Consider the following 21,678-nt stretch of genomic DNA (forward strand, 5'->3'; position numbering starts at 1 on the left):
TTTAGAATGACGTCGCTTTCATGGCTTTCGTCGTATACACGTATTACGTTTTTACGGTCGCCATAAACGCCGCTTGCGGTTTTGCATTGAAACGCGCGAATGAGGGGAATTGTCGGTTCTCCTTCGCGGGGCGCTTATGGAGGCGAAAGTTAAGGAGATCCCATGGGACCGGGCGCCCTCGCGCAGTTTCCGCAGCGAACATCTAGGGGCAAGAAGGGAAGACCCCGGAGCGTAGCTGATACAGCTTTTATACAGCAGACGTCGTAACGATGCTCGCATATAAGGTCTGATAAATATTTTACGCTTTGGATTCGTGACTGACTTGTTTTTACAGATCATATATTTTGTCGGTCGATTTATAAAAAGGTACCACTTTACGCGACACGAAATATCTGTGCCAGATCTGAAGTTACAGACAGATGTAATGCCCATGCTTAAGGACGAAAAAACATAATAAATCAACGAGAAAAATTGGTGACGAGAAAATTAGACGCCGATGTAATTGAACAACGGCATAATAAATTTCCAAGTTTAATTAATAAATGTAGCGGGGTTTTCTCGCTTTGGGTTGAATTATGGTAGGAGATGAAGATTACGTCTTTTGGTAATGCTTCGAATTTTATCGAATTTTTCACTCAAACTAACAAAAAGTATTTTTTCATACAAATCTGTATTTCAAGACCGTCTATTATCATTATTTCCTAGCAAACTGTCTCTTTCTGTCATGCACATTGTTCAACCGCAAATCCTTACATATTTGATTATTCGACAGTCTGTCACAAGTGATGAAAGCAATATTCGGTTCGACGGATTTGCGACGGTTTATTTTGGCTCGTTATTGCGATAGATATTTACATAGCGAATTTGCACGTCGAAATAAAACTCCTGTGAAGCGGTTTACAACGTTCTTCGCCCTTCGGATTGACTTGCATTCTTGCTGTCAGAAGCTGCAATATATAAAGATGAAAATTACAAGCATTCAAAAAAATTGTCTGTCGTATATAAATTTTATAATAACAATATCTAACAATATATATATTTCTTTTATGTACATATAATATTTTTTATATATATTAAATGTCGCGTAATTATTTTATTAATCCAACAAATTATTTTCAAATTTGCGCATGATTGAATTTTTAGCATACTTAAATATTTTAGCAAAATCATTTTTTTTGCATATTTACTCTTTATTTGTATTTTCTGATATTATTTTTACGATCGTTGGTTATAAATGAAATTTATTATTAGGAATTTTATCGGCATAAAAACGAGAAAACTAGATCTTATCTTAAATAATGCAATGCAAAAATGCTGATCTATTTCTTTTTATTCAATGTGGCTGACGAAGTATCATTAAATTTACCACGTACTTCTACGTGATTATTTCCCAGATAAAGAGACGTCCCACGATAATGGCTATTCGGATACGTGGGTTAGATACCTTAATAAAATGACCATTATATGATGATGTGGGTCCTATTAAGATCTGCAGTGGCAACTCGCTAGGCGCAGGAGACACGTAGAAATCTCTTTTCGTGAGTTTTCCTTGTCCCTTGTTGACCCCATGCCTTGTCGTGTCGACCTCATGTCGAGACACGCCGGTTCTTAAGTTCCATTCCCCATGGACCGGGCGCACAATCATTCCATTTCGGCTAAAATAGTTATGTGTATTACTTTTGACGAGCTTGAAAATCTTTGTGCAAAACACAAGTACTACATGGATTCTTGATATGTCTGTTGCAATGTATAATAAATGCCGAGTTGTTATATGTATAACTTAAAGTATCTAATGTTTTATTTTTAGAATCGATTGTCGCTAACCACTAATGAATCACTAATTATTAACAATACTCCTCTTCAGTCTCTTTAAAAAAAGTTAATAAATAAAACAGTAGTATTAGAGAAAGACTATCAAGAAATATAAGCGATAAAAATAAACAAAAAGAAACAATTTAACAAAGTTGAGAGGAACTACAATTGTAAACATTAAATAATCATTTAAAAATTAAATAATGAATTAGAATTTCAGTAATATAAGGATATGTATCATGATAAGAGTATATGTATTCAACATAAACATTTGCGGAATGCAAAATGAAGAAGATTGGTCTTTGTCCTATGTCTCTACGTCTATTTTTGAAGAAGTTAGAGCCTTTTAAAAATCCGCAGGTGCGCCCCTCAGAAGAAACGCCGCGCGTTTTTTGCTCAGATGTTCAGACTTTTTTGCCCCCCCTAAAAAAGGTGTGAAAACACGTGTACTATAAGCCCTTTGAAAAACGATATGCAGCCACCGTCGCCGACGGTCGCCATCTATCGGATAGATCGTCATAGATCGTGATTGCGGTCGATATTGTCAATATCTTCTTAATGGTGTAACAGTATAGGCGAATTTTTTAATTCATCGATTGATTAATAAATCGCATAATGCGCAAATGCTGCTTTTATAGAGCAAAATTGCATTTGCGCGTAATGCGATTTATTAATCGATGAATTAAAAAATTCGCCTGTACTGTTACACATTACCATTAAGAAGATATTGACAATATCGACCGCAATCACGATCTATGACGATCTGTCTCCGATAGATGGCGAGCGTCACGTTTTCACGGTGGCCGCATATCGTTTCTCAAAGGCCTTATAGTACACGTGTTTTCACACCTTTTTTAGGGGGGGGCAAAAAAGTGTGAACATCTGAGCAAAAAACGCGCGGCGTTTTTTCTGGGGGGCGCACCTGCGGATTTTTAAAAGGCTCTAACTTCTTCAAAAATAGACGTAGAGACATAGGACAAAGAGCAATCTTCTTCATTTTACGTTCCGCAAACGTTTATGTTGAATACATATACTCTTATCATGATACATATCCTTACATTACTCGTCTTATTATATAATTTTTGTTCCTTCTGTTAGAAGAAATAGCGTGCGTACAGCGTGCATTCGTTTGTAGTGTTTAGTTTTTAATAAATTTGAAATGTAGCAGCTCAAAGTTAAATCTTTTCTCTTTAATAAATAATTGATTGATAAATAATCAATAATTAATATATCAATAATCAATATATCAAATTAATGATATCAATTATCTCGTTTTCTCTCACGAGAAATTCTCATATATAAATATATAAATTTTTATTTCAAAAGTAGTACACTTTTCAAATCATTTTCAAATCTCTAAATATTCAATGTTAAATATTCAACGTGAAATATCGACGTGAAAAAAAATGATAGAAATTTAAATAATATAATATTATGAACATATCTTAAGAGCTTACAAATAGAGTAGCTAGGGATATCAGAAACATAAACGTCTCATTGTCTCTCCTTCATTTCATCATCTTATTTCTAACTTTCTCCATCTACATCATAGCATTAAAGCCACGACTTAGAAAGGGACGGGAAAACGGTTGGAATTAGTTAGCTAATATTCCGAGTTGGAAACTACCTGGGATTAGTTGATCAAGGCTCTCAAGGGGTAACTGACCCTTTTGTGGAACGCGAGTCGGAACGCGGAAAGTTCGACGGTGGATATCATCGAAGGATCCGGTCGCGGAAGCCGCCCTACGCAATTTACCGCGTTGATACAGGACGACGACCTCCTCTTCGTGGTACGCGTCGTTGAGCGAAGGTGGTTACGAGCCATAAATCTCAATCCTCCGTAGCCTAGTTAACAGCGTCTAGCCGTCCAGGTAGCCCAGACGAACATCATCTCGTTCCCCATTCTCTCGTTGTAAAAGTCATCCTGCGTGTATTATGTGATTAAAGTAAACTTGTAGCTGCATCGATTTAATTGTTCAAGTCCATCATTTTATTCATGAAATTTTTCACCGAAGGATCTGCGTACGGAATGATGCTGTGACAATACAGTGATCCATGATTTTTAATAAATATGGGTATTTCCTTACATTTTTTATATTCTCCAAATTCAAAAGTAAATTATTTGGAATATTTATATTTGGAAAAGAGGTTGAAATGTTTGCGACATTTATTCTATTTAAATTGTGGATTGATCACTTAGAATTTAAATCGCGAAGATTGGTATTAGCCGTAATGCATTCCGCGATGCATTCCGCGTAATGAACTCTAGGCAAAATCGTAAGACGTACGGATTCTAATTATCATTCTCTCGTACTATTTCGCAAGTTTATCCATCGTGATGCACTCCGTGATGCGAAGCGCTCTCGAGCACTTTCCAGAGCGGGAGGGTGGCGCCGAGCGTATGAATATCAGATTAGTGCTCGCGCCGCGGACGAGTGAGTACGGACATTGCGATTAGATTAAGGTTTAGTATATTTATAGAACTCACGGTTCCCGTCGTGATTGGCGTCATCTCGTTTACCCACACTTCGCAGCAGCATCTTGTTAATTCCGCCTCGCCACCGCCATCGCCGATGCCGCGAGATGATTCCGATTTCCATCCCAATCATCCCTGCGCGTTGTCGCACGCATCTCAACGAGGGAAATACATATCTGAGTTCTTTCTCGTATGAACATTTATTCGACTCTACGGTTCTTAGGAGTCACTTCCTGTTCGATAATATCGCGAAACTTTTTCGATGGTTTCCGCGGGAGCTTTAAGGGAATCCTAAAGAGAGTGACGGGAATAACCGACATATCACAGTGCATCAAAGAACTTTTTGTTGGCTTTACAGATTGCAAAATCCTTTCAGGCAATTAAAATACGCACGAAAAGAATGTGCGGGACGGTCGATTTAACGAGGAAATTAGAAAAAAATTAAAAAATTCACTTAATTTTAACTTGTACAGCTGTCGCTTCAGATCTTCCTTGCTGTTATAATTGCATGATAGAGCAATGGAGAGAAATATATTCACATGTGAACATCATAAAAATGGACAAGGTGTCTCCGTAGAATTTATAGTGATTATGATGATAATGATGTATGATGTCTTTGATGTATATATTGAAAATTGAATGAAAGATCAATTAAAATAAAAGAATACATGTTTTTTTTGTTGTAATTGATCAAATTTCATGTAATTTCGATCTTCAATACGTAATCTATGAATTTAATATATGAACATGAAAATAACCGCGCGCGCGTATTTATGCTTCATTACGTATGTGCAATATATACATGTTCCCTTTGAGAAGAATACATGCAATGTCCATCGTATCCCGACCTATAAGGATATTGGACATAGCGAACGTAGTGAAGAATGACTACTGTATTGATAATACATGTATACAATATATATATATGTGTGTGTGTGTGTGTGTGTGTGTGTGTGTGTGTGTGTGTGTGTGTGTGTTTTTATGTATTTAGTAAAATAATAATGTAAAAATTAATAGAAAACAAAATTAATCATGTCGATAATATCGATTTTTTAAATTGTTGATAATTAACAACATTTCTTTAATTCCGTTTAAATAAGATTAGCGAAAGATCGTTGGAGTTCGGCTTTTGCTTTAGGAGCCCCTTAATATTATCAAGAATATATTTTGTCTATTCTTCTTTCTTTCTTCTTCCTTGCTTTTCTTATAAATCTTCGATGCCGGAGCGCGACGCATGCGTCGGGTGGTCAAAGCCGTCCGACTCGTGCACTCGCGAAAATTCTTCAGTTGGCGCCGCGACGCGCTCGAAGGAGCTCTTGGTTTCGTTCTCGACGACATACCTCATACGAAGAAGCAACGACGACCAACCTGTTGTCTCGTTGTCTTCTCCTCGCAACCGCGAGAGAAAAAAAAGGAAAAGACCCCGAGAGAAGCAAAAGAGAGTACACCAGAAATTGTTTCCTCCTTCCCTTTCCGGAAATAACACGTGCGATTCAATCGCGAGAGATGCTGCAATGCAACCGGCATGCATCGCGAGGTAATTATTGCATCATTACTGTTTTGGATGACCATTTTGATTCGCTAATATTCATATCGATCGAAATGGCCCGCGCCACAGTTTGGCGTGTTTTCGATCGTTCGCGTGAAATGACGTGACGCCGCGCCGTCCGCGGCGTTCGAAGCGACTTGTTTTAGACGATGAATGTTAAGCACTTTTTTCTAATTAATGAATGGAGATAATGAGCAATCAATTGCGCTAATTAGCGAACTGCAAGAAGGATTAATTTATCGTTCATTGGTCTCAATGCATGTTTTTTCCTCGTTCCTTAACAAAATGATTAAAAATAAACGTGGAAAATTGCGAACTACAACCGTCATTATTATCATTATTATTATTTAATTATACCCTTGGCGTTTCAAATAAATATGATGATTATTTACTTTCTGTTACATAAAAATTCTCGCAGAGACAATTTGATTATTAAAAAAAATTACCGTTTTTCTACTTTAATATAACAAATCAATTCGAAATAATAATGGAACTTGTTTATAATGGTTAATAATGGAATTTGTTTTAACAAAATCGAACGAATCCTACTGAAGATATTTGAACATAGCACGGAATTTAATTAGCTATCACTCTTAAACGGCCACAGTTTGAAATAATCTTTTAGCGATATAAAATATTTAAAGAATTACCTCCACGCCACGATTGTATCACATAACGGGCAAGCGAATATATGATGCAAATTAAAACGTAACGCGGCTTTCAACACGACGGATCACAATGCATACGAATATTCGCGCATCCCGATGCATCTCGTGCTAGTATTTATCGTTGTAAAGGAGATTTACTCATAGTACCGGTGAAAAGAGAGCATTGCATTGATGGTACCGCGTAAAATTAGATTCGGCTAAAAGCTCTCTCTCTCTCTCTCTCTCTCTCTCTCTCTCTCTCTCTCTCAAATCTATATATATATATATATATAGGAAATAGTTACTACAAATGCAATTATTATTTAAGCTATTCATATCGGTTCTATTTGGTTCTGATTTGCAAATGAACGGTGGAAATTGTAGCTTGATATTTCAAATACCTATTATTACATGTTTACACTTTCATCAATGGCAAATTAATTTGTTACAAGTCTTGCTTTTATAATATGTTACAAACGTACGATTTAAATAACCAGTTGTTTAAATTGTATTTGACTCTTTTAAATCACATCTTTTTTAAAAAAATATTGAAAATCTATGAGTAAAAATAATCAATAAATAACAATAATAAAAAGATAAAGTCGTCGAAGTAAAACTAATTTCAATTTATTTTTGCGATTAATATATTTTTATATTATTTATATTAATTTTATTATTATCAATTATTTATCTTGGAAGAAAATAAGAAATCTTGTGACTATTTAGGAAACTTGATAAGTTTTAATTAAAAATTATTAAAAATTGTCGGGTAATAATTTATGTCTCATTTTTATTTCACTGCTTCTTTTATTTTACGAAGAAGATGCAGAAAAATACACGATCTTTTGCAAAAATACGACGATTTAGGGACTTAATCCATTGCTTTGTTAATTTAAAAACTTAATTCTTATAAACTTTTTTATACATCATTTATTTTGCATCGACTTGGATGCACGATTTCCCGAATAGCTTGTTACATTAGGCTACGCAAAAGGGTATTTGATTCCGGAGCGCTATTGTATTTTGCTTCAAGTCGAAGCTCTTCACGAGCGATCGAACAGGGATGAAAGAATTCGGGTGATGAATGAAAATTGTTGTCTAGAATAGAGCGAAGGGGGACCGGGCCGGGGTATATCGCACGTTTCCGGAGATTTTCTCGAGTGCGCTCGTGAGCGGAGATCCTTGTCAGCGCGTGCACAAGTGCCTCCATTTCGCCAAGTTTAAAGTTCGCCAGCTTGTCTGTATCATTTGTTGCGACGGTCCTTGGGTGACGATATTTCGAATCCTGTGTGAACCTCGCTCATGTTAAGGAGACTACCCGAGTGCATTCGTTTACTGTCTCCTTGTAAAAATATAGCGAAGAATGCGTGCAATCGTATTTGCTGTCCTAAACGCGGCTCGTGATGATATCAAAGTACACGATTATCATATTAAACACGGAAATAATATACCCGCGGCATATGAATGACGTGACACACGAATATCATTCATTTTATGTTATCTTCAATGCGAAAGAATGTACAGAATAATATTATTAAAAGCATACACCAAATGACCAAAACGCTAATATTATTACGTCGCTTTGTTAAGCTTTGTTACGTCGCTTGCAATTGTCATCATAATGTTTCATGTCTTTCCGGTCTTTCAGGAAGTACGATTCGTGTACGGAGATCTGTACTTATGCACGTTCACATACATACAATGCAGCATAATAACGCGGACGGACGATAAGCTAATAAAGCCTGAGGTCGGCGCTCGTTAACACCCCTTTTTTTATCGCGAGAACACGCCCCGCCAAGAGCGTAATTATTATTATCATGGTGGCGAGACGATTTAATCGTGGCGTCACGCTGCAACTTGCATCGAATAATTTTACGAATACGGCTTCAACCCTCTTCCGTTTGTTCCTCTCTGTTTGTGCTCACGTTCATGGTTATTCGAAATCCAGCCACGATTCGCGCGGCGGATGGGAAAAAATTCTTTTTTCTCCCCATTCTCACGTCGAACTTAAATTAAAAATGTTGGCAGGCGCGACGTGATGCGAATGAAGAAGCGAATCCCACTGTCGAAACGTACAGAAATGCGTTATTGTGTATTATCTCGATTTTTGACAGACGTTACTGTCAATATTTATGGTGGAAAAAGGAAAGAGAGGGAAATAGAGGAAATAAAAAGTAGAGAAAGAAAGAAACGACATAATAGAAATTCATAACGTTGTCGATGTTGGGGGGCTACAAATACGACGTCGTGTACTGGAAAAAAAGCGGAGAAGCAATAAGGGTTGATTAGATGCCTGGTGGGGGGTTATAATATCTCCGTTCAACGTGACATTATTAATGCATTAACAACATCGATGTAGAGGTTGAATGTAATAAAGATATTAATATGACGAGAATTTTCCGCTGGTTATAAAATATTATATTATCTTTGCTGCACGATTCTTTATTGTATTAATTAATTCTGTATTAAATACATTTTTGTTATTTTATCTATTCATCATCAATTTATATTATGCACTCTTTTGTCTATTTTTTTGCTTATTTAAATATTAACGCTTTAGTTAAATATTGAATGTAGAGTAGAATTAAAAGGAATGAAATTTTACAGGTGTTAATTTTGATTAAAAAATTAATGCTTTTAACTTCGTGTGGATTTTAACATTTATTACAAAAACGAACAGTTGCAGAAAAAAAATTTTAAATTAATTGAATTTTTGAATAAGAACAGAATAAATTTTTATCAGTTAACGAAGTTATTTACTCCTGCGAAATTAGTATTCTTCTTTTTAATTTTAATAATTAAAATATCAAACTTATTTAATTCCAAATTCTGCACTGATATCTATATCTTATCAATCTTTAGACGACAACTGTTATTAGTATTGCGCAACTGGTGCGCGAAATTGTCTCTTTTCGCAAAATCGAAATTCTTCAGACGCCTGTTACAACGTGAAAAACATTCGTCGTCGTGAAAGCTCACGTAATCACGTTTTAGCCATTGAGGATAATTGCTCGGAGCTCTCTAAACAGATCTAATAAGAAATTCTTGGAACGCGCCAACTTTGTGTAGCTAATTAAAAATTAAATTTGTTAAAATTTTCTCAAGCCAGCCGAAGTTTTCGTAGGCAGTTGTGTACTGAAGTGAAAATGAAAATTCTCTAATTTTCTCAGTCAAAACCTTAACATTGTAAATATTTTGCGAAACGAAACGATTTTATAATAACTTTAATCGTAAAAACAAAGGAAATAAAAATATATTTAGTGTTATAGAACATAATTTTTAAGAGAATTATTCATTCGATTATTTTCATCATATAACGATTTTCGTCCATTTATAGCATAATCCAATTTAGAGACAAGTATGACGTCAAGTACGTTTTAATGATATACGAAGGTGACACCTTAAAAGGCTCCCCTAAAAAAATTTGGTTTTACGTTTGACACAGATGTTCAATGAATAGCAGATGTCTTCTATTAAATTCGGCGATAAAATTCACGAGGATGAAGATCGAGTGAAACGCCGAGCAGCTCTCGATTGATACCATCGGTTCGGGGGGGTAGGAGGGAGAGGGAATAAGAAAACGACAGCGTGTAATCTTGAATCAAAATTCACGAAAAATCAGTATCGGGCTACTGTCGCGCAAAAGTGCGATTCGATTGCAACGGCTCGAATATCGATCAATTAAACGTCTTTTTGACGAGCGATAATCTGGATTTAGATCTCCGAATGTTCTGAAAATGATCGATCTCAAGATGATCGACTTGGAATGTCTCATTGTGATGATCGGATGGTTCGTGATAACATTTTGATCGAATCCTCTGACGAATCGTTATTCCACTGGCGTTCCAGATTGCTCGTAAACATGCGTGATCTCTTTTAAAGAGTATCTCTAATCAATGAATGGAATATTTTTTTATATTTGCAATTAATATTTGACAAATGTTAATAACAATGCTAACAGATGTTGTAAAAAGAATGCTATGTAATTTCTGTTAGTATTTTGTAAGCTCTCAATTTGGCGCGACACTTCTCAACGAGCCACTCGTTTTCGAGTCACGTGCTCTCTTTCTCTAGATAATTCTGTGGTCGAAACTTCCAAGGGATATGGGGAGCAAATATTACTAGAAATGTGACCGTCGTAACGTGTAAGTCTCTCTCACCACAATCACCTGAGATAAAATCAAACAAGATGATGGTTTTTCTTATTGTTATTGTGCGTATTGTTGCGCGTTATCAAGTATGCATTATTCGTTAATGTGAAAATACTTCTGTAGGCAAGAAAAAAAGAAGAGAATTTCGATAGGACAAGATGAAAAAAATCATGCTAGGCTTGCCGAAGCTTCATTAATCTAAAAATACATATTATAGCATTTTTAAAGCCCACTATAGTCTCACTATAATATTTATTTTTTTTTTTTTAGTATTTATACATGGTATATCATGTAACTGTAAATTTTATGTGACAACATTACGCGTTAAAGAATCCGAAAAGATGTGATAGGCTTTCTTTTGTGATAAAATAAATTAATATTAAAAAAGAATTTTTTTACTCAAGTCTTTTTCGCATCTTTACATATATATCATGTGTTATCAGTTCAAGCCGCACCGGTGCAATGACATCGATGCTGGCTTTTAAAATCCATTTATGTTGTTTTAACGCTCGCAAGACGGCATCGTTACAATCAGGACACCAGATGGGCCAATAAATTTTATCGCTCTGATGCGCCCGCCAGCCGCCGACAATTTTCAACTTCACGCTCACTATCGGGATTGGCCGGAAAGTATGGCACCACCGGCGGACCTTTAATTATAAACCAAACCACCGAACTATAAATTTGTTTAATTAACACAGCCATCAAACCATACGATGGTTCAGCTCGCGCATGATCCCTTCTATATCTATTTTATCGCTCCTCTCTTTCTGTCTTCTCCTTTGTCTTTTCCTTTCTCACTCCGTTTTTGTCTCTCATGTGATAAAACACGCGTGCGACGGTTCATTTGTAAAGGCTTTACCGCTTTCTCAAAGCGATATTGATATGTGCTGACGTGTATTTGTTAAATTGATCGGAACGCGTTGGCAAAGTGTCGTAGGGAGAGAACAAATCGTGTCGGTTTAACTTTGTACATAATTCGAAATTGAGGCGATAGCTCCGAATGATATTGAAGAAGTGTAATATCGCCTTGAGCACGCTATTTCAATAGCGGTATATCTGTTTAAAGAGAGGGAACCCTCGGGAGCACTTCCTCCCTTTGGGAAAATGAAACTTTAAGGCTAAACAAGCGGCGGCGGAAAACAAAGAGAAAAAAGAATCCTTGGAATATAAGCATGCCTGTTGAATAGACATCGCTCTTTGGAAAAAAATTCCGCTCTTGGATTCCTCCCATTTTCTTTAAGTTCGCAACTTCATTTCGAGACGCGAAGAGAAATGAAGTTGTATTACGGCTAAAATAACGCTCTCGGTCGAGAGCGCCTTGTTTCCGTTATCCGACGTTTCTTAAATATGCACGGAAAGTTGCTGGAAATTAAAGATTTGTTTTCATGCGCTCGGCATAGTGTGACGCCGATAAAACTTGGGCGTCGTCCGAGATGGAAATTCCCGCCGTTCGTCGTCACCGTCGCCATCGCCGTCGTCATCGCCGCTTCCCTTATTTCGTTAACGTCGCGCTATTTGCTCGCATTGAAAATTTGCCGCCTGCAAACAACAATCGGTTTGTCCGACGACTAAACCGCTTGTCCGATTCTTTGGTCCTGATAAGGATTTTCGTTCACTCTGCCCCCTCCCCCATCTCTCTCTCTCTCTCTCTGTTCCTCCTGATGTGCTGGCTGTCCCCTGCGAAAATGAGCGTTCTTAGCGCCGGCGGCGGGAACGACTCGTTCGTTCAAATGCTCTTAGCATGCAAAACAAAGGGCCAACTTCGTTTCTCCCACCCTGCAGCACAATTAGTTCCGCGACGAGGAAGTTGTAATCGCGTTCTCGGCTGTTTGCGAGTTTTGTCCGGAGCCGGCGCAAGTTTTTCCCCGGGATTTGCGGCGCCGACCATATCTCGGCGACCCCCGCCGCTTTTATTCCCGCCCTCGCGCGCGAGTAACGCGCTCTTATTTTCGAGGCGGATTATTCTCTGTCGCCGTATGGCCGACACGACCGGGATAGCATCTCACTGCGAGAACCACTTCGGGTCGCGAACTTTCGAGATAACCAGCCAATAATCGCTAAGAAACACGAATTTCTCAAATTTCTTCATTACAGCAACCCCCTCTCTTTTTTCAAGCTTGCGATCGAGTTACACGAGCGTCTTCAGACTTTGTTCGTTAACGATTTTACGGCGACATAAAATCAAAGCTCTTTCTTTTCATAAATAATCTTAGTCTCAACTGTAAAAAAAATGATACTCTTATTACTATTATAATTATTTATTTACAGATATAATTTAAAAATTTTTTAAATAATTAATTTCAATAGACTATAATTTTACGTTTTGTCACTTCAATCTGAAACCGCAAAAATATTTTATTTCATTCTCCATTTAGGAGAAGAAATCTTATTTTCTAAAATGAGATCCCTTTGTTAGTACATAGTATATTTATTCAGTTCTTATTTATAATTGTTTGAATTTCTCAACAAACGTAACAAAGAGGCATTCTTTTAGTATATTTAAAAATAGCTTTTACATTTTATTTATCTGTTAGCGCAAACTTTATGTTATTATCTACAATAATTTTGGCAATAAGAATTAGATATCTAAGTTTCTTCTCATCGATCAAATGAAATCTCATATTCCTGAGATTAGAAAACAGAAAATTGCGGCTTTATCAGATTAAGACCTGACTTTCATGCATTCGGAGAATTTCAGCGTGAAAACCTGACCTCTCTCTCTCACTTTAATCGGTGCATTCGCATCTCTGCCTAGGATGTAGCGATTGTCACGGCGTCTTAACGGTTTCCGCGTCGCCTCGCAGCCGCCGTCTGTCGTGACGCGTAATCATCTCGAGTCTCTATCTAGCGTATTATCGATAGAGGCAAAGGACAAGTGTTCTCGTTAATTAGCTTCAACGACTTTCCGGTCGACGAACCTCAAGTGGGTCGCAATTTGTCGCGAATCGCATGCGACGCGCATGCTGCACGCCCCTCGCGAGTCCATCTCGGCGACTCTCCTCGACGATATCTTCGCCAATTACGAAACGATTGCGTGCGAGGAAGTCTGTAGGCAGTACCGAAAGTCGCGCGTTTTCTACGAGAATTAAAATCAAGAGGAGATAACGATTGTTAGCGGATAGACAAATAAATGTCTGAAAGATTGGCACGATATAAAAGTATATTTTTAGATAAGCGTTATACTATGGATTATTCAACTTTTTCAGCATATTGGTGTCGGATACATATTTTTTTCTAACAGATCTATATAATTTAGGGATCAACATAATTCTATAGCGATATAAAAAAGATACGAAATGGTGCGAATGTAGAGAATCGCACGATTCTGTATAACCGAGAGAAAATACGCGCGCTGCCTCTGATACTCTTCGTTCTGATATTACATTACTCACAAGGTCGAAAGTGACCCTTTGACGAAACGATATAGGGACTCCCCAGGTATCAAAAGAAACAGAGAAACGAAGAAAGGATATCATTATTTGATCATCGACACAGGCTCGGACACGCCGGTACTATCGTGTCCCGCTGCGGAGAGAAGAGATTTTATGATTCGTCTGATATAAAGAAGGATCTCGTTACCCGGTTACTATCGGCGACATAATCTTTTCTTCGCTCCCGATAGTCGGCGGGTGGCATCGTGGTGTAAAGTTATTACACCACGTTTATTACACGTGTTACGGCCATTTTCACATGTCGCAGCCAGGATTGTTCTCGTCTCTTGAGAGAAGGCGGGGGGGGGGAGAGAGAGAGAGAGAGAGAGACTCGCGACGTTCGATGAAGTCGCATTTTCCCCAGGTTAAGGTGCCCCTATCGTGAAAACTCGCGTTCGCGATATGTCTAGGGGTATCCTCCTTTTCTTTCGAGTTCCTGATGGATGTAACGATCTACAATGTGGATTATCGCCATTTTCACATTGGAATCGTTATCGAGCGAACGACGGAAAGTCATGTCGTGATAGGGCGTACACCAGGAAGAAAAGTAGAGGCGAAAGATCGTTATTCCCGATTTAACCTGGTCAAGCCTCTCGACGATTACTCCATTTCTGTGCGTGCAAAGCGATTATTACGTAACGATGACGATGATGAGATTACGCGGGGACTCGCGTAAACCTATTTTCATTTGCCGAGTAAATGAGCGCGAACGTCGACGTCGCTTTATGCGTTGACATCGGTTTTAATTATGCTATCGATAGCTCGATAAGCGCCCGCTAAAATATTTTTCGTCCATACTCCGGCCGCGCCGACCTAATTTCGCTGCCGGTAGTAAAGTTTAATTACTTCCCGAGAGAATAGACTGTTTAAAGGAAATAACGATTTAGAATTTGTTTTTTCAAAAATATAGAGATAGAAACTGTGTCTAACAATATTATAAAATATTTAATGCTAAATATATAATAAGTGTAAAAATAAAGAAAAATCTTTAGTATATAAAATAAATATCAGCGCTGGCGTTTACATCGTGCTAAAGTCGAGAATCTAAAGGGAAATAATAAATAATCGAAATTAAGGAAGACATTTCGATATACACGAGAATAAATTAAATCCCGTCCGCAACATTCCCCTCGCCCCGCGATACTTTCTAAGATAAATTTTCTTTTCTCGAAATTCTCTGGTGTCTTGTTCCTAGCAGAAGATAAATCTCCGTCTCTGTAGCACGCGACATCGCGGTTTATTCATATCGCGTAGAAGCTGAGCTTTTAGTTTTCAATTATCCGCGACACTTGTCTGGTTGTTCCGCTGAAAGAAACAACGTGGGCGGAAGACACGCTATTGGTGTGGACAGATCTTTGTTATAGGAAGGCTTAGCTAAGCTTTTCTACTATAAACTTTAATCTCCTATTATAAACTTTATATTATTTTAAGCAAATGCATAAAATAATGACAGTTTAAGGAAATCATGAAATGCGACTAGTGCTCTATAACATATGAGAACAGTTAAAGAGGAATCCTACGCGACAAAAGTGAGTCAAAGAAGGATTGTTCTTTTTGTCTTACTGTATTATTTTATTAATAGTATATTTCAGAAACATTACAATAAAATGTAAAATATAATAAAATAATAAAATAATTACAAAGTGCATAAATATTATTAAAATTAGTGCAATTTTGTAATTTTTTTTAGAAATTATAATAAATTTGAAAACAATTATTTAAAACATTATTGTTATTATTGTTATTTTTAATGCAATTCTTTAATGCAATATTAGCATTTGTTATCTTATAAAAAAATATCGTGTGGACAAAGGAAACATCTTAGTTGTTCTTTAAATATACATTAAATAACATACACTTAATAAAAGTCTAACAGATTGTGCATCAAGGCATCTATCGAAATCACGACGACAAATCGTCAAAAGTTTAAAATCAAACATTCTCTACGAGAAGAGAGTAGGCAAAAGGAGGAAGCAACGCGCGGAGAGAAGTTCGCAAAGAAAAATGGAGCAAAGTTTCGCCGCGGGCAGGCTCGCGAGCGGCTGAGAGCGTCACAAACTGTGTAGGACCTGTGCACCCACCGAATGGTGGCAAAGACGCCTTATAAGCGTAAAATCGGCTCGACTCGTTCCTCTGTGCATCTCGTATTGTGCCCCCACAATGCATGCCGGTTCGCGGTCCTGGGCGACGTCCCCGGCGGAAATCAAATGCATAATGCTTGGCATACTCGAGTTTCCTTCTTCGCCGCTGCCGCCGTATTTTAAGTTTAAGCAGCTGCCGCGTGGGTTGAGGAAAATGGTTTGAGGTAGAGCACGAGAGAGAAGGCAAGCTAAGAAAGGGGGCCCCCACAGTGCAAAACTTGCGGAAGTTTGTCACCCCGTCGCAAAACACACTCGCGCACTCGTGGTTAAGGAAATTGCAAAGTTTCCTACGGGACTTTTGCGCCACGTATCAATTCCAAACAACGGCAGGTTGCTTCCCTCTGACACTCCTTTCTCTCTTATGTTTTCCGTCGTTACGTCAAGATATTAATCGCTACACACTTGTCGATGCAAGTGTCGATTTCTCATATTTTTCCGAGCTCTCGAACATGGCCGTTTAGACGATAATAAAAACGGTTCTTTTAGTATTTCGATTATTGTTACGATTGCTTGGTATGCCCATCTCGTTTGCTTCGCTACATTCGCGTAGGTGATAACCATACAAGATACTAAGAAACTATTACAAGATTCTAAGAAAAAAAGAAATAAACAAAAGAAAAAAAAAAGAAAATATGAAAAGAAAGAAAGAAAGAAAGAAAGAAAGATTTCTAAGTGTAAACGTTATTTACACGTGCCATGCGAAGTCATATCGATCATAGTCTTATTTCGTATTTAACTTTCTTCTATCGTATTTATATAGTGTTGTACATAATAAGTCTTATATATATTAACAATAAAGTTAATCTAAAAGAATTGAAAAGTTCAAGAGCAAAAAATTCACGAAATTGTTAGAACAATATCTTTTTTTTTTAAAATTAATTAATTCTTTTATGTGTAATATAAAAGAAAATATATAAAAGAATATATATATATATATATATATATTTTACAATTTTAACAATATTTGTATTACTTTTTATGATAATTTTATTTGTAATATTCTATTATTTATGATTTTTATTTAATTAAAAATTAATATAAAAAATTTTCCTTAACAACAGTTAACGTTAAATTTGATGCTAGTTTTAGCTTTTCTAAAAAGAGAATTTTCCACTATTATTTTCTCACATGGAAGAGTGCACCAAATTTACTTTTACGTTCAACCCTTCGACTCGTGAACTGTTGTTTCACCGGAACGGCTCATGATTTATCACCGAGATATTTTTGCAATCCACGTGCCAGCCACGCGCGCACAACACTGACGCAAATGTGTACGCAACGCGGATCGAATTGCAATGTTTTAGCGTAACGATCGTGAGCATCGTTATACGATGCACTCCACGATGCCACCCACATGCCAGTTTTTATCGTTCCACAAATCCTTCGCATATTTCTAGAATTATCGCAAGGATTATCAATACGATATTCAGTACAACGGTTTCAATCAACGAAGTTGTAAACTTGAGCAAATAAAGTTAGTAGTAAAATAAGAAACATTGATCCTTGCATCTTTGATCAGGAATGAAAAAATTTTTTTAATTTAAGTCTTTTTTTCATTTGCTATTTTAATATAACATCCAGAACTCATGTCAATATTTGCTTTGTATAAAAATTTTGCGGCATGTATTTACAAAACTGATATTACTTTAAATCAGATTATATGAAGAAACGTTATGTTAGACTTATGCTTGGATACTTAACATAATACTTTTCAGTATATTTTTATTTGATTTTCTGAATAAACTTGACATTTCATAAAAAAGGCACCGAATTTGCTCAATAAATTAAAATCTAGATGTTTTCCTCTTTTTACGAAAATAAAATGATAGATTTCTTGCGATTGACAACAGCAACATCGATCTTTGCGATCTGGACAAGGCGATCATACTGACTTGATTGGCAATAACGTGAATAGTGAACGAAAGTGATTACGAGGTGAAACTCGAAACGCTCGTCAGGCTGCAGAATTGGTCGACCTCATCAACACAAAAAGTTCTTCTCCCTTTCTTTTGCTCTCCACCCTCATCAATTTTTTCTTGATTCCTTGTCAAACAACTCGATTATAATAATTTGTTGTAACATGCGCCGGTTTCTGTAAGCGGGCATACGTGTATTTTTGTCGTGCCACGAACACATTGGAGTATTATAAAAACCCAAGCTACTTTTTTTATCATACAGCTTATTTTATGTATTAAGTATTAAAATAATAAAAGTGAGCATTTTTAATAAAAAAAATAAATAACTTTGATTTTTATATTACATTTGAAAATTAGGTATCTCTCGTAAATACAAGTTTTAGTAATTTTAATTACATAGGCTCCAATAATTTTTTTAATATTTATCGGATATCACGTTAATAATATTCCAATAGCGCTGAAATGTGCTAATTTTTTTAACAAACAGGAACGGAAAATTTATCCTATCAATCTACTTGACTTCTTTACAGCTCCTGTTTCGTAGAGAACACACAAATCTCAAAGACTCACGCGTTCGTAATTTACTTAAAAATTTCGTCACGTTTCCCGCAAGTTTCGGAAACTTGCGAGCGATCTCATCTATCTTTCGGCGACCCTGTTCCATCAACCAGGCTTCGGCGCAATTTGACGGTCTACCGATCGCGATTTTGCAGCTTATACTCGAGATGGAGAGTCCATTAAATTGCGAGCTCGTCGATCGCGCGATCACGGAGTAAAGAAGAACGTTGTAAAAGGTTTGCCAGGGGGATGAGGTTAGCGTATCTCAGCTCAGATTAAGTGATCGATAGGCTATCCGCAAGACGGCAGGAAGCACACGCGCGCTCTATTTGCTCGTCGCCGAGTTTACGATCTCTCGGAGATGAACGCGCGCGTCGTTTGCGTCGTGAAACATTTGCGAAGCAAAGCGTAAAACGCATGGGTTTGCAGGACGTTATCCCGAAGTCGGGATCGCGGATTAATTCCGGTGATCCTCCCGGTACATGCGGAAGCTCGAGTAATTTCCGCGAATCTCGGCGAACGATCCAACGACGAGGTTTCAAACTGTCATCCTTGAGTTTATTACGACAGGCAGTTGATTATTTCATTTAATATCTCGGCCATTGTTCTCTACCTCACCGGATGCCGCGTAACGAATCTCATTATTTCTTAATAAATTTTTGCAAATTAGTTCATTCTGATCGTGACAGATATTTATGATCTGTATCATCATAGGCCGTCGTGAATATTCTACGTTTTCTTCTGAAATAGAAAACAGTTGGGAAATGATATCAGAAAAAAAAAAATCGATAAAATCATAAAAACGTTGATGACATTTATTATTATTTGATATATAAAATATTGAAATTTGAAGCAAGTTTCACAATGGAAACTCGTCTATGTAATACAGTCGACATCACCAATGAGATTTTCTAAGCATGTTATATTTATTAATATTAATATTATATTGAAGTCATCAGAAATACTATTTTCGAGAAAGCATTCTCGAGAAAGTGACAATAAAAGTTTTCGTCTTCGTATGGCAATTAATATTTTTACGAAAGTGTAAAAGAGAGCTATTTGATAAAATGATTTGATGTCAGTATCTATTTGGAAACCAGCATTATCGTTATTCGTTATTTATTTATTTTGCTATGTCATCTGTAAACAGAGATTAATAATGAAAAATAGTTTCGAAGAATTAAGTATAAAGTAATATTTCAGTAATATTTCAGTTAAATATATTTCAGTTAAATATATTATTTAATTATTATATCAAATTTAGGTTTTTTTCATTAATTATCTAAGAAGTCAAATATTCGAAATCAAGTACCATTTGTTTTTAGCACAATTACTTCTAAATATATTAAACGTTTAAATACTAAATACATGACATATATATAGACTAACGAAACTTTAACTGTATATTTATTAAGATTTGCATCTTATTCAAGAAATAATATGTCATTATATCCTAAATTCTTCCTTTCTATAATGTTATTGCTATTCTATCTTCAAGCGTGACATGCGTCATAAATATTTAGCAAATAAAATTTTAAATCTTCTATTTCAAGATGTATTTTCAGATTATATTTGCAATAAGTGCATTTTATCGTCTTCATATATTTCAACTATTTGAAATGTCATGAGAACTATTACTATCTATACTTACTATTACTATCATTCACTAACATAATATGATATGTTAAACATCCTTTCGAAAAATTTCTTCTATATATATCAAGAATCAGAAATTGTCTAAAGTTGTTGTATATATTTTTATCATATTTTACATATCTGAAGTCTGTATTCCACAATATGTATTTCTTTTTTTATGCAATTTTACCGATGCAATTTAAGCCGAATTAATATCAACATTCTTTGTCTTCATCATTTGTTTTCTTCGTCATTAGATACATTATGAAAAAAGTATAAATGCGCCTTCAAAAATCAATCTCTTCTTATGTCCGTACAAAGCAAGTAATTGAAAAAAAAAAAATATATATATATATATCAACATATATATATATATATATATATCAACTAGGATGACCATTTCGTAAAACCGTTCAGTGAAAATCAGTGAAAGAACGATACGAGTTAAAAATATTGAACTTAGTTTGTATCTTATCTAATAATTAAATCCTATGTTCTACATCTAAGCATTTTAATTCTTAAGATAAGATACAAATATATTATTATTTTCCTGATTTCAACATTTAATTTGAAATTAGTATCATCATTGCTTGCTTTTTAAACTTCCTTATAAGTTGCACCGTAATCTGTAATCAGAGAGTTCAATAAGTATTATTAAAAGTATAAAAAGATATATTATTTATGTGTATTCGATTATTATTTAAAAATTTGTTTCTTATTATCTAAATGTCTGAATAGTTGAATATCTACTTATTTACATGCGGAAACATTTTCAAATAAAAACTTTAATCAATTATTGAATATTTAAATAAAAAAATAAAGGAGATAATGAATTTAAATTTTAATAAATATTGCAATAAGTATGTAGAAATATTTAATTTTAATATTTATACTATGTTATGATATATGCAAGTTGTTATTCTTGATTAAATTTTATGTTGTTAAATATGTAACTATAATTGTCAAAATAATGCTAAATGAATTAATAAATAACTAATAAATTTGTATTAAATAGTCCACTTTTGACATATATATTATAAGATAATTTAATAAATTAACAAAATTTTAGTGTACACTTGATTAAGTAAAAATATTTTAATTTAATATTTATGACAGCTACATTTCGATTATAATATTTTAATAAATTAGATACATATACAGTTCTTAAAATATTCGTTGTTATCAAATTTTATTATATTGTTTTGAGAAAGATAAAAATAATGTTTGTGTATTTACCAGTAAATCGTTAATTTTCGATGATTTTCAAAAATGTTCCGCTATTGAAAACTTGTACTCGCATTATTTTCCTCAGTATCTACTTGTATTATATTCGCTTTATTTCTTTTCCTATTTTTATAT

General features: G+C 35.5%; 1 protein-coding gene and 2 long non-coding RNA genes across 3 annotated transcripts in view; 1 reads left to right on the forward strand and 2 right to left on the reverse strand.

The window, feature by feature from the left end:
• Positions 1-556: 556 nt before the first annotated feature.
• LOC148937693 (uncharacterized) lies at positions 557-2,256 on the reverse strand. The gene is made up of 2 exons (XR_016138039.1): positions 1,445-2,256; positions 557-947 (listed from the first exon to the last, which is right to left on the reverse strand). It is a non-coding gene; the product is annotated as an uncharacterized LOC148937693 (long non-coding RNA).
• Positions 2,257-5,569: 3,313 nt separating this feature from the next.
• LOC105426876 (putative G protein-coupled receptor B0563.6) overlaps positions 5,570-21,678 on the forward strand; it is a 46,689-nt gene continuing 30,580 nt past the window's right edge. Inside the window, exon 1 of the mRNA XM_011638279.2 lies at positions 5,570-5,825. The gene's annotated coding sequence lies outside the window, so the exon portion shown is untranslated. The remainder of the gene's footprint in view (positions 5,826-21,678) is intronic.
• LOC105426875 (uncharacterized) lies at positions 19,474-20,516 on the reverse strand. Its single transcript, XR_967822.2, has 2 exons — positions 20,336-20,516; positions 19,474-19,824 (listed from the first exon to the last, which is right to left on the reverse strand). It is a non-coding gene; the product is annotated as an uncharacterized LOC105426875 (long non-coding RNA).

The sequence above is a fragment of the Pogonomyrmex barbatus genome, unplaced genomic scaffold (assembly GCF_055798465.1).
Source record: "Pogonomyrmex barbatus isolate J1 unplaced genomic scaffold, ASM5579846v1 scaffold11, whole genome shotgun sequence".
NCBI lineage: Eukaryota > Metazoa > Arthropoda > Insecta > Hymenoptera > Formicidae > Pogonomyrmex > Pogonomyrmex barbatus.